Source organism: Peromyscus californicus, unplaced genomic scaffold (assembly GCF_007827085.1).
Source record: "Peromyscus californicus insignis strain IS unplaced genomic scaffold, ASM782708v3 Scaffold_18__1_contigs__length_77618521, whole genome shotgun sequence".
Taxonomy (NCBI): domain Eukaryota; kingdom Metazoa; phylum Chordata; class Mammalia; order Rodentia; family Cricetidae; genus Peromyscus; species Peromyscus californicus.
Window position 1 is genome coordinate 52,801,708 of NW_026294480.1, and position 13,504 is coordinate 52,815,211.

General features: G+C 41.7%; 1 protein-coding gene across 11 annotated transcripts in view; it reads right to left on the reverse strand.

Annotated features, from left to right (window-relative positions):
• Positions 1 to 13,076, reverse strand: part of Erbin (erbb2 interacting protein) — a 114,067-nt gene extending 100,991 nt beyond the window's left edge. For 10 of the 11 annotated variants that reach the window (XM_052743402.1, XM_052743412.1, XM_052743411.1 and 7 more), the window contains exon 1: positions 12,487 to 13,076. The gene's annotated coding sequence lies outside the window, so the exon portion shown is untranslated. Of the gene's footprint in view, positions 1 to 11,909; positions 12,442 to 12,486 lie in introns of those variants that run through there. The other variant, XM_052743403.1, reaches the window with a different exon arrangement.
• Positions 13,077 to 13,504: the final 428 nt, after the last annotated feature.

Genomic DNA, 13,504 nt, shown 5'->3' on the forward strand with positions numbered 1-13,504 from the left:
TAACTGACAAATTGTTTTTAAATGGATCTTTCACTTGATCTGGAATCATTTTCCTACTTCTCAGAAATAAAACAAGCTAATGTTTAATTTCAACTTTCCAGATACAAATTACCAAATGTCTATTATTTTATTTCTTCAAAACTACAAGTTACTTTCACAATGGTAATACATTATTCATATATGAGTCAGTAAAATACACTGGATCTCAGGTAAAGTAACTGTCTTGTAACCAAGTATTACCATTCCTCATGGCCATCCCTAATATAAATGCTGCCATCCTTTCATCTAAGCCACATCACTGAATATATTATTGCTACTCTTAACAATAATGATAGTAAAAGTCATTATATATTTGTCAAAAAACCACAGTATAGCACACAGAGCAAAGTTTACAATAAACAATCAACTCTGGTTAGTAATAATGTATCAGTATTAGCTCATCAATTGCAAGGAATGTGCCACATGAACACAAGACGCTAATAACATGGGAAATGGAAAGACAGCATGGTATTTCATCTTATGGCAATTTTTTTGCAAACCTGAAACTACACAGAGAGCTTATGTGTATTTGGAAAAACAAAAATCTGAAATCATTATTGCAGAACTACATACTGCTTTAAGATAAACTTCTCTAGGGAACTTACTGGCTCAAATGTTAATACTAACATTTCTTGTAAAATTGAACTGTGTTCCAGTTATTTCTAAAATTTAAAACTATCATCTATGACAAATTGACATTTGTCAAAAAAAAGTATATTATCCAGAATTCCCTGACTTATGTGAACATAAGTCATTTTCTCTCTAGTACTAATTTAAATCTTTAGGAAACAGTACTATTCTAAAGAAATATTAATATAAGGGTGAAAGCAATGGAGTTGGGAAAACGGGATTTCTATTTCCAATCTTACTTAATGTGACTGATAAACTAAATTATCCCCAGAACTTTGCTTCCTCTACTGAGCTGACAGCTTCCTTTTCTGTTCATCAAAAAAACCAGGAGTTCAAGGAAAATGTTTAGAGGCAGTGTTCTTTTTTTTTTTTGGAGAAAGAGTCAGTACAGAAACAATGTTCAAGAGGTCCTTCTCAGATGACTGAAGATTTCTTCAAATACTGAGACAGAAGGAACCAGCTCTTATTGAAAGAATCAACCTAGCCAAGTAGTGGTGGTGGTGGTGGCGGTGGCGGTGGCGGTGGCGGTGGCGGTGGCGGTGGCGGTGGCGGCGGCACACGCCTTTAATCCCAGTACTCGGGAGGCAGAGGCAGGTGGATCTCTGTGAGTTCGAGGCCCGCCTGGGCTACAGAGTGAAATCCAGGACAGGCACCAAAACTACACAGAGAAACCCTGTCTCAAAAAAGAAAAAGAAAAAAAAAAAAAGAATCACCCCAAGGATCTTTGTTTCTCTATAAATATCAGAGTTTAGTAAGTTTCCTTTTGCTTATTTTCATAGCTGATGATGCTAGAGAAATCAAGTGTCAAACAGGTCAATCGAAGCCCCCGGGCAGCAATAAAATCTTCCTGTGGGGGTTTGCAGATCTCTAGCCCAGTTGATAAAGTGCATGCCTTGAATATAGGACAGCCAGTGCTACACAGAAAAGAGCCTATCTTGAAAAAAAAAAAAAGGAAAAAAAAAAACATCTCCCCCCCCCCCACACACACACAAAGGCAAAACTGGTAAAACTAGAAACGATTTCAATAACTAAGAACAACGGTAAAGACGCTAACTCCAGATGACTGCTAAGGGGTGGGTTAACAGGCTCAGTAGGCAGCACTTGCCGCAAAGTCAGAGCCCACATGGTAGAAGGAGAGAAATAAGTCCCACAAGTGGTCCTCTGCCTTTCACATGCGCGCGCGCGCGCGCGCGCGCGCTCTCGCTCTCTCATACACACACACACACACACACACACACACACAAATAGTAAAAATAGGAGAGAGAGAGAGAGAGAGAGAGAGAGAGAACAAAGTTTGCTTGTTTGCTCTTTGCCTTTAAAAAAAGACAAGGTGACTAGTATGGACTCTGGTTTAGAAATGGCTTTCTCTTACCTATGACATATCAAACAGTATCTACTATGTATAGCCCCCTCCTAACACATAGGACACCAAAACAATAAAGCACATTTCATTAAGTCCCCAGAGATCACAGGGCACCTAAAGAGTCCATGAGATACTTTCAGGATGCTTGGTGGGCCTTTCCTTCAAGTCTAAAAGCAGATCTACTCACATAAGGCTATCTTGCTATGTCCCTCAAACCATGTCCAAAATCTCCAAGGACAGGAAAGGCCAATCTATTAAATCTGGGGTAGATGACAGTGTGACAAAAAAGACTCCTTTTTACATTACAAGTTTCTCATATGGATCCCAATGTAAACACCTCCATTCCAAAGTTTAGAACTGACCTATGGTTTGAGAGCCAAGGGTATCAGTATCAGGTATGCTCCAAACTTTGGGATGACATAAAACACTAGGATTTCAACAGGTACAACAGGGTCTAGGAAAAGGCTCCAGGATGAAAAGTACTTGCTCTGCAAGCATGTGTGTTCATATCCCAGCACTGGGGTGGAACCAGACAGATGCTACAAGCTCCCTGCCAAGCCAGTCTATTCAACAAGGTGGGTTTCCAGTTCATTAAGAGACCCCATCTCAAGTCAATAAGGTGGAGATCAATAGACACTGGACTTCCTGCTCTGGCTTCGCCAAACACAACTCACATGCCCAATTAATACCCCCCCCCCAAAAAAAAGCATAGATGTATCAAAATCACCGCATTTACAGAGAATATAACAATTATCTCTACAAGGAACTAGTCAAAGGGCAACAGTTAAGAGTACTGAATTCAGGCTGGATACAGCTTAGAAAGATCACTTAGCCTGTACAAGCATGCACAAGGCCTATAGGGACTTCAAGTTCAGAGTGTCACTTTAAAACGATTTGCCTTGCCGGGCGGTGGTGGCGCACGCCTTTAATCCCAGCACTCGGGAGGCAGAGTCAGGCGGATCTCTGTGAGTTCGAGGCCAGCCTGGACTACCAAGTGAGTTCCAGGAAAGGCGCAAAGCTACACAGAGAAACCCTGTCTCGAAAAACCAAAAAAAAAAAAAAAACGATTTGCCTTAATTCATTCTCCTCCCCCAACACACACACACACACACACACACACACACACACACACAGAGAGAGAGAGAGAGAGAGAGAGAGAGAGAGAGAGAGAAACTACTTTCTACTGTCAGAGGTTATAACTACTCCTGGACAAAGACAGATAGACAAGAATGAGCAGGGCCTAGTGATACAGAGGTCTGTAATTCACTGCTGAGTAGGGGGGACATGGAGGAAGCTGAGGCGGAAATACTGCTACAGAGTGAGTTCAAGACTAGCCTAGGCAACTTAGTAAAACATTTTTTGAAATACAAAGCAAAAAGAGAACTAGAGATACAGGTAGAGGCCCAAGTCTGATCCCCAGTAAAGCAAAAGAAAATTTAAATAATTGAAAAGTCTGTTTGTGTAGATTAGAACTAATGTTATTGTAAACTCATGGTCTTCTCACATAGATACAAATACAAATAAATATGTGTTCATAAGAAAGATTCCCTTGCTCTATACACTGGAAGGCTTGGGGCAGCAGCACCCTAAGAGTAATAAATACAAGTACCCAGACACTGGTTCCTAAGTACCACTTTCCTCTTAAAATAGCCAAGGAGAGTCTGGAGAGATGTCTTAAGGATTAAAAGTACTTGCAACATAAATCATGAGGACTGGAGTTCAGATCCCAGTACCCACAGAACAAGTCGGATATCCTGCACAAGCCTGTGAGCCCATCCTAGGGCAGGCAGAGATAGGAGGCTTGCTAAGGCTTGCTGGATTCCAGCCTAGAAGGAAAAAAAAAAAAAAGACATAAGCTTCAGGTTCAGGGAGAAACCCTGCCTCAAAGAAATAAGTGGAGGATAAAAGAGCAGGACACCTTGGGGTTGGGGATTTAGCTCAGTGGTAGAGCGCTTGCCTAGCAAGCGCAAGGCCCTGGGTTCGGTCCTCAGCTCTGGAAAAAAAAAAAAAAAAAAAAAAAAAAAGAGCAGGACACCAAACAATGATACCTTCTGGCCTCTGCATCTGCACAGGTATGTGCATACTCCCACATACACAGATAGATAAATCTTTAACAACCAAGGAAGTAGCAGATCAGTTTAGAGTATCTAAAAACCATAATTGTATTCTAAATTAATGAATTAAAAAAATAAGTCAACTGGAAGAAGTTCTTACTAGCCAAATCAGTAACAACGTGAGGGCTGGGAGCACCACTCAGTGGGAGTGGACTAGCCTACTATGCTCAATCACCAGCCCTACATTAAAAATAATGAACATCAAAATTAATGAAAATGAATTATAGCCCTGTGGATATAACAGGAAACCACGAGTCTACTTAAATGTAAGTGAATTAAAAATCTAATGAAGAAAAAATATTTAATGTTTCAAAACACCTATCTTCAAATTACTAGCTATAAACAGGGTAAGAAACCTTGAAAAAAGTCTAGCAGTCACAACCTTTGTCACTTAAAGGGAGTATCAGTAGCGGACAAACTAAAATTGCCTGGCACCTGATGCTGTGAGAACACAGGAGAGTGTAAATCTCTGATAAGGATGCTGAAGAGCTAATCATAACAATCTAATTATGAAATCCAATATAAGAACTAAGTATGAGCCATGGTGATGCACGCCTTTAATTCCAGCATTCGGGAGGCAGAGCCAGGCAGATCTCTGTGAGTTTGAGGCCAGCCTGGCCTACAGAGTGAGTTCCAGGAAAGGCGCAAAGCTACACAGAGAAACCCTGTCTGGGGGGGGGGGGGGGAAGCTAAGTATGAAAAATATCAGACAACTGAAAATGAAGGAATATTCTACAAAATAATGAAGCCTGTAGTTTTCAAATTGAAAGAAATTGTTCCAGATAGCAAGAGCAGAGTGACAAGCAACTATAACACATAAAGACAACTGATAGGGTTTAGAAGGTAGTTTTTGTGTTAAACTCAAAGTATGATCGTCACATGATGTGATCATGTGAAATATTCTTCCTTATAAGAAATAAACATGAAAGTATTTCAGAATGATAGAGCATCAGAGGGTCAATTTATTTTCAAACAGGTTAAAGAATAAATGGATTCAACTTTTATGTCTTGCCACTGCCTCAAAAATTAAGACAAGGACTGGGGATCTAACTCAGGTATTATATGAAAGTATTTGCTGAACATGCTCAAAGCCCTGGATTTGGTTTCCGAGCATCACATAAAAGCAGCCCTGCTAGCAAACAATGACACGTGTGCCTGTAATCATGACATTCAAGAGATGGAGACAGGAGGATCAATCCAGAGGTCAGGGTCATCTTTGGCTACAGACTAAGTTTGAGGTCAGTCTGGACTACATAAGACTCTATCTTTCACATACACACCCCAAAACCCTCAAACACAGGGAAAACTTTCATGAAGTCTGCAGCCATTTTACAAACCTGGAAAGAGTATATATCTATCTACAAGGCAATCTGTGACTACCAAGGACTGGGGAGGGAGGTGACATCAAGTGCACCACGAGGGTCCAGGTTACCCAGTTCTACACTACAGTTTCGGGACCTGAAATCAGCTCTAGTCTAAAACTATTTGATAGAAAACTCCAAAAATAAACAATTCTAAGTAAAAGCTCACACTACCCCTTTCCAGTGCATCCAGACTGTATACACTCCCTACCTGTCAGTCACTTAATAGCCATCTAGGTTATCGAATACACTGTAGAGGTATTTCGGGGCTTGCGTTCATGTAAAGCTTATTTTACTTAATGGACTCAAAAGAAAATAGGCTAATAAGCCAAAAAGCCATTTCTTTTTTGGTAAAAAGGTACAAGTTCTCAATAATAAAAGAAAAAATATGCTGAAATTGCTAAAAATCCACATTAAGAATCAGTCCATCTTCTGGCCAGGGGTAGTGGTACATACCTATAATCCCAAGCACTTTAGGAGCAGAGGCAGGAGGATCAGAAGTTCAAGGCCAACCTCAGCTACACAGTGAGTTCATAGCCTAGACTATATGAGACCCTCTCTCCAAATCAACAAGGATTCTTCCTTCAGTCTGTGAAATTGTAAAGAAATTTATACTAGTTTGCTATCCCACCTAAAACAGCAAAGGTTATAGCCACTGGAGCTGGGGCTACAGTTACATACATGGTGGACTATGTACCTAGCAGGGAGAGACCCTCACAGCCAATATTTACCACTTAAAAAAGAAGTCACACCCACAGTATGTGGCAGGCGCTCAGTCAGGACAAAAAAGGCATACAATTACATACAGGGCTGGGCTACCAGTGGTTCAGGCACTCACTCCGTCCTGAACCTTTTACAGAAGAGGAGAAACGAGTACAGCTACTACTATACATATGACGGACAGGCGCTGGAAACAAACGTAAGATGTATCTCCAAAATACTGAGTTTTCTCAGCAAGAAGGACCGGGAGAATTGTGTCTGAGCAGTCAGTCAGCTTGTAGACAAATTATAGTAGAATGTGCTGAAGCTCCAATATAGCAATCTGTACTGTGGGGAAACTGACAAGCCAACAGGATTCTGGAAATTGGAAGGCATCGACTGAAGGACAGGAAACACCTGTATCAAGAAGCCAAGAGAGCCGGGCGGTGGTGGCGCACGCCTTTAATCCCAGCACTTGGGAGGCAGAGGCAGGCGGATCTTTGTGAGTTCGAGGCCAGCCTGGTCTAGAGAGCGAGATCCAGGAAAGGCGCAAAGCTGCACAGAGAAACCCTGTCTCGAAAAAACCTAAAAAAAAAAAAAGCCAAGAGAGCCATACACATATCCTAAAGCTGGAAATTATGTTAGTACAACACTCCTCTCCTAAGCAATTACCAAAGCAAGAACAACAAGGATTCAGTTGGGCTGGGAAAAATATGCTTAAATGACCAATAAGGTACAAGGTAGGCCATTAATAAAAACTTGAGCAACTACAAAAAAGAAAATACACTATTTGAATAAAACCCAAAAGCATAACAGATCTACCAGACACAACATCAAATTTCAAATAAACAAAACCCAATATTAAAATCATTAAGTAATATCTCAGAGATTCTAAATTACATGTAGACCAAAATACAGCTGAAAAATAAAAACCAACTTCTTTGGGGGTGGGGGGAGTAGGTGTTAAAAACTGTGCTGCAAAAATAAATTAAGAATTGAAGGGGTTGGGGATTTAGCTCAGTGGTAGAGCACTTGCCTAGCAAGCACAAGGCCCTGGGTTCGGTCCTCAGCTCCAAAAAAAAAAAAAGAATTGAAAACCAAGGAGCAAGCTGAAAGATTAAGCCTCAAGATTCTTCCATAACTCAAAGAGCATCCCATAAGTATCTAGAGTCCTCCCTTTTCTAGAAACAACTCTATGATAGAGGGTGGATTTTCTTCACATATATCTATCAAAACAACATATTGCAGCAGATGGAAGAAACTGATATATGAGATTTGAGTTCCTTTCCATTAAACTCAACATAAGTAATTTGCAAAAATGCAAACACACCCCTCTTTTTAAAGTTTTATTAGTCGGTCCTCCAAATCCCTAGTTTCAACCACATTGGGGAAAATGGCATCCATACTGAATACATACAGACTTTTCTTTCTTGTCATTATTTCCTAAACCATACTTTACATTTTTCACTTAGTATTTACCCTGGATTTAGTATTACAAGTCATCTGAAGTTACTTTAACATGTCTAAACAGATATACTTAAAGACTATATACAACTACCAAGCCATTTTATATAAGGAACCTAAAGAGTTATGGAAAAAACTGGAACAATGGATACCATGTCACAACTGTATTTGTTTTGGAAAATAATTGCACTTTTTGCTCAAACAATGTTAGCATGCAATAGTTTACTGTTATTTTTAAATTTTGTTTTAATTTCTAACAGAATAGTAATCAATAGCCGGCACAAGCCCAAACTCTTAGGAGTTCTCAATTTATAGAAGTATTGGTAATTCTAAGCTCTAAACACCATATAAACTTAGGATTATTTCTATCTCTTATAATCATACCACATTACAACAGTGACTCCTCCAACCTGCAAATGAAGTGTAAAGAAGGCATTCTGTCCCAAAGTAAGTGGTTCAGACTACAATTGGTCTCTGAAATAACAAGGTTCAATTTATAGCTGTTTCACTTTACAATACATAAAAGTGATACACACTCAGCAGAAACTACTTCAACCAGGAATCCAAGGTTATGACATTTCTCAGGAGTCACAAAAAAAGGTCATGAGAATAGAGGATAACGATACAGGTACTCAATAAATTACCTAAGAAATTAAACACTGTTATAAACTAAGCTTTGTGTTAGATGATTTTACCCAACTGAAAGATTAATGGGTGTTCTGAGTATGGGTAAGGTAGTCTAGGCTAAGCCATCATACATGGTAGGTGTGATGTACTGAATACATTCGTGATTAGCTCCAGCTATGATCAGTCCAGCATGCAAACCCATCCTAAGTACAGGAATATCTGTACTTACTAAGTTATTCAATCTTCTTTCCATTTTCCCATTCTCTCACCGTAATACTCATTAGTAATAATTTCATGGTGCTGTCAATGTGCCTTTCTCAATCCTACCACAACAAAAAGAAATAGCTTACTATGCACAAAAATCTGAGTTAGGGTGTCCCTATGAATAAACTTCACAGGCTTTTATTATACCTATTTTTATTACACAAATGTCATTTTTATTGTTTTCTAAAAATACACTATATATACTTAAGATCATCATAGATACATTCCATATGAGCAGAGCTTTATTTTACTAAGTTTATTTTTAGATGTTATTTTCTATTCTCTTCCACACTATCATTTATAAAGCACGTCAAGACACAAAAATATATACAACCTGGAAAGACTACTGCACAGACACTGAGGTAGAACAAGAGAACGGATGGAACGGCATGAAAACAAAACAGTACACTAACATTCAAATACTGCCACAACACTCAGCTGGAATGCAAACGTCAGAATTAAAAAGACTGATCCAATCGTTTTTCTGTTTCATGTGTCAAACACTTTGAGGAATGATATGCATGGCCTAAGGACCTTTGGGAAAGAAAGGCAAGGAAAAAAAAACAACTAAATAATTGGCAAACATGGAAAAACAGGATAAACAAGTAACATTAATTGAAAAAAATTAAAGAAATCAGAAGAAAAAGTTGAATAATAGCAGGTTTTAAAATTAGGAAACCAAACACTGAGGGAAAAGATAAAATGTATAACTGAAAAATAGGAGTACTATAAAGAGTAAATGACAAAAGGTACTGAGAGAAGAGGAAATATAAGGTGAAGGGGAATTTCCCTAGCTAACTCAAAAGTAGATATTACAGACTATAATTCATAGATACATTTTCTATGGCAAGAACAAATAATGTGCACTCAAGAGCTATCTACTAGGAACAGTTACGGAAGTGTAACACTACTGTCATAAAAGGAAAAGAGAGCCGGGCGGTGGTGGCGCACGCCTTTAATCCCAGCACTCGGGAGGCAGAGCCAGGCGGATCTCTGTGAGTTCGAGGCCAGCCTGGGCTACCAAGTGAGTTCCAGGAAAGGCGCAAAGCTACACAGAGAAACCCTGTCTCAAAAAACCAAAAAAAAAAAAAAAAAAAAAAAAAAAGGAAAAGAGAAAGCCAGCCTGTGTTGTTGATGTTTCAACAACAAACAAAACATCACAAATGGATGAATAAGAGCCAAGATTCAAATGTAAGCAGCAAAGTAGGTGTATTTAAAGAGACTTTGAATAAACAGCAATTATAAAGAAATTGTGTTCTCCAACATCACTGGAATTCTGTATAATCCTAAATATTTTGTAAATATTGCAATAATCTGTTCTACAACAAACAGAAGCTTAAACTCTAAAATCATATTATCAATAAACAATTATTTCAAATAAATGCCCAAGTAAGTACCTAATTTTCTAAAAATTTAAAGTATGCTCCTTGGTAGACAGTGTTCACTATAAAGTATTTTTAAAGCCAAAAATAAAAAATATAAAAAGCATCTAAAACAACTAAATTTCATAGATTTACTACCATGTAAAATGCCTCTACAGTTATCACTTGGTTAATAAACAGTACACAATAAAAACTATTTCCATTCTTGAATGTGAAGTTCAAAAATAGCTTGCTCTTAAATGGCAAGGAAGCGTCATAATACTGAATCAGGTGGAGCGTTGAAAGTTCAAGATTACCTTCATTAACAGGCCTTTCTATGCCATACAGGCAAACACTCTGAATGTTTTATCTCACAATTTAATGGGGGGGGGGGAGCAGGGGAGACCACACACACGGGGGACTACAACCTCCCTCGCACAACACTAAAAATATGTAAAATTTGAGACCATTTAGAAAGAATTCAAATCACTGTCTTTTTAAAAAGAAATCTCTTTTCAAACCTTTTTTTTTTGCATTTTAAACAAGACTTCAAAAATATTTGGTTTGAGAATAGTATAGAACCTAAAAGTCATTAGTTAATTTAGTGCTAAATTTACCTAACTTTCAATAAACCACAGAATGTATGTCTTGTTGAGGAAAAGGGGGAAACAAAGGTGAACAAAGGTTCAGAGGTGGAACACCTCATTTTTAACATTTCAAAACCTAAACATATTACTCTCTCCAAAAAGAAAAACAAAACTACTTCTTCAAAGGGTGGGGGTGTTAAGTAGGCATTTTCAAGAGCCATACTATTTCACACAAAACTACCAGAGTGTCATCTCTGCACAGTTCGTTCTCCAAGACTTGCTCTATTAAGGCGCTGCTGCTCTGAAGCCAAGCAGAAGCCATAAAAGGAAACCCAAGTTCAATGTCATGTATTTTGTTCCCCTCTTTCATATGCTCAAGAATAACCTCTTTTGCTGCCTAATTATATGTCCCCAAATCATAAAGTCCACCAGTTATGCACTTTAAATTCCTTCATAAAGCAGTCAAGCTTTTAACAGGAATGACTTGATGGTTCACAAGTCTTACCCATAAAATAAAAATGAAAACAACTCCAGAGACCAGGCCCTAATAACAAAACAATATAAATACTGGAATGATTCTCTTTTTGAAATGCATTTAATAAAAAGCGAAACAGCCAAGAACAAGCAGTGAACTAATTTGATCTCCTGATCTTTAAAATCTACCTTTCCTTTTTCAACTAAAGAAAGTCAACGCTTTTTCCCGGGTTTCTGTTAATTATTTTGGTAGCATGTGATTAAACATCAATTTAAGCTTACGCTACATCTACCTTTAATTAATATTTATTTTAAAATACAGTATTATCTGTCACCTCCCTTTACCACAAAAGCACTTGGGGGGGGGGGGGGCAACTAAACTCAAAAGGCATGCAACTGCAATACTAGGAGGAAAGGCAGCCGGACTTACTGCAACCAAAGCAAGCTTTCCCCGTGAAGACGACCCCCATTGGTTCAGAAGCGTTCCCAAGTCTGACTGGTGGAATGTCTGCCATGCTTCACGAATTCCTGCTCGCACAGTCCGTACCTATTCACTTATTAGGCAGAACCAAACAAAAACAGATGGGCCAACACGAAAATATGAGAGCCATACGACTGCAAAACAGCGCCGCTTTTTCTCACAACGCGACTCCCCTGAAAACCTTAAGGTTTTATCTCTCTTCCCTTACTATGTTCTTAGTGGGAACTGCATACAGGTCCTGACCAATCAACTACTTGCAGGTGTTTGGGGTTTTGCTTTGTTTTTGTAGCCATATATCCTCCTCTGTCTTTATCCATAATCTTTACGACCTCATTCTGCTTCCTAGAACACCAGTTTCAAGAAAAAAATCTAGCAGCTCGTGGTCTCCAATCGAACAACCAAACAAGCACTGTAGACTCGGGACTGAAAAGAGCACATTACTTACGACAACTAGTGCCTGAGCCGTCCGGAAAAATCAACCAAGAATGGCAGACAGATGGGTTCCAAAGTCCAAAGAAACACAAGTGTCCTAACACAACGATCTCCACGTAGGATTAACGCGAAAGCCAAAACAATCGGCCCCAACATAAACAAATGTGGCAGCCATCACGGAGGAGCGAATCAATCTCTCCAGGGCAGCCAGACTTAACTTTCTTCCGAAACAAAAGTTGCCAGACTCAGCAATTTAATATACACTGTATACGTCCCGGCACACTAAAACTTCTGGACTCCGCGGAAACAAAGGCACTCTTTCTTCCGATGGCTGAAAACTTTTCGTCCCACCGCATTCTTACCATCCCATCTTAAAAAGAAAGGCCTCTGGACGGTAGACGGGGCAAAAAAAAAAAAATCAGTTCTACTATTCAGCTGCTAAAATACCAAGCAAGCCACTCCGACAGGAGAGAAAGAAGTGAGGCAACTCCGGCAAGGCGAAGCCGACTCCAAGGATCGTTTCCGGCCCACGAACTTGGCGGCTGCTCGACGCTTTTCATAAAATTTAAAAAAAAAAAATTTTTTTTTACCTCTCGGGGTGTCTCAGGGCAGCCGTCTCGAGGCTCGGCTTGACATGATTTCCTGCCCTTCCTCAGTGGCTCCGGGCCCCGCCGAGGCTCCGGGGAGGGCGAGGCGGATGTGGAGCTGCCTCCTCCCGCAGCGGCAGCAGCAGCCGCAGCCGCAGCGGCAGCGGCAGCAGCGGCAGCAGCAGCAGCAGTGCGGCGGCTCCGGTGGGGGTTGGGGTGCGGGCTGGCTTCCTGCTCGCCACTTGTGTTGTCAGGACTGTCCCAGCCCGGACTCTCGGTGCTCCGGCGAAGGGGGAAAAAAAAAAAAAAAAAAAGAAAAAAAACCACCCAACTTTTCACTCGTGACACCGCCCGGAATTGCCGTGCGAAACTCACTTCCTGCCTGGGTGAAAAAAGCAGCAGGATCCAGCTCGGGTCGAGCCCGGGAACCCGGAACCCCGGGGCGGCGCGCCTCCGAGGGGGAGGGGACGGCGCCCGCCCCGAGTCGAGCGGAGCCGCGGGACCACGCGCGGCCGACGGGAGGCGGAGGGGGGAGGTAGGGGGGGAGGAGGAGGAGGAGGAGGCGGAGGAGGCGGCGCGGCGAGGACGCGGGGCTCGGCCCGGGCCTGGGCCGCACTAGGCCGCCGCCCCCACAGCCGCGCCGCGCCGCGCCGGTATTGTCTCGAGTGCGCGGGCCGCGCCCTGCGCCCGCCGCCCCGAGCCGGAGCCGACCGGCCGCGCAGGCTCCAAGGCGGCCGTCCGTCCGTCCGTCGGGGTGGGGGGGGGGGGGGGGGAGAGTTGGGATGGTGGGGAGTGAGTCCGTCCGTCCCGCACTGTCCCTTGCCCACTCGCGCTTCGGACCCTCTCCGTCTTCCCGCCGCCGTCCTCCTCTTCCTCCTCCCTCCCCACCCCCGAGCGGCGGCGGCGGCGGCGGCGCGGGTCTCCTCCGGAGCTCGCGGGCCCGCGCCGGGGACCGAGGCTGCGTCGCGCGCCGCCGCGCCACCTTTCCCCTCGCGCGGGAGACCGGAGACGGGAGAGGCGA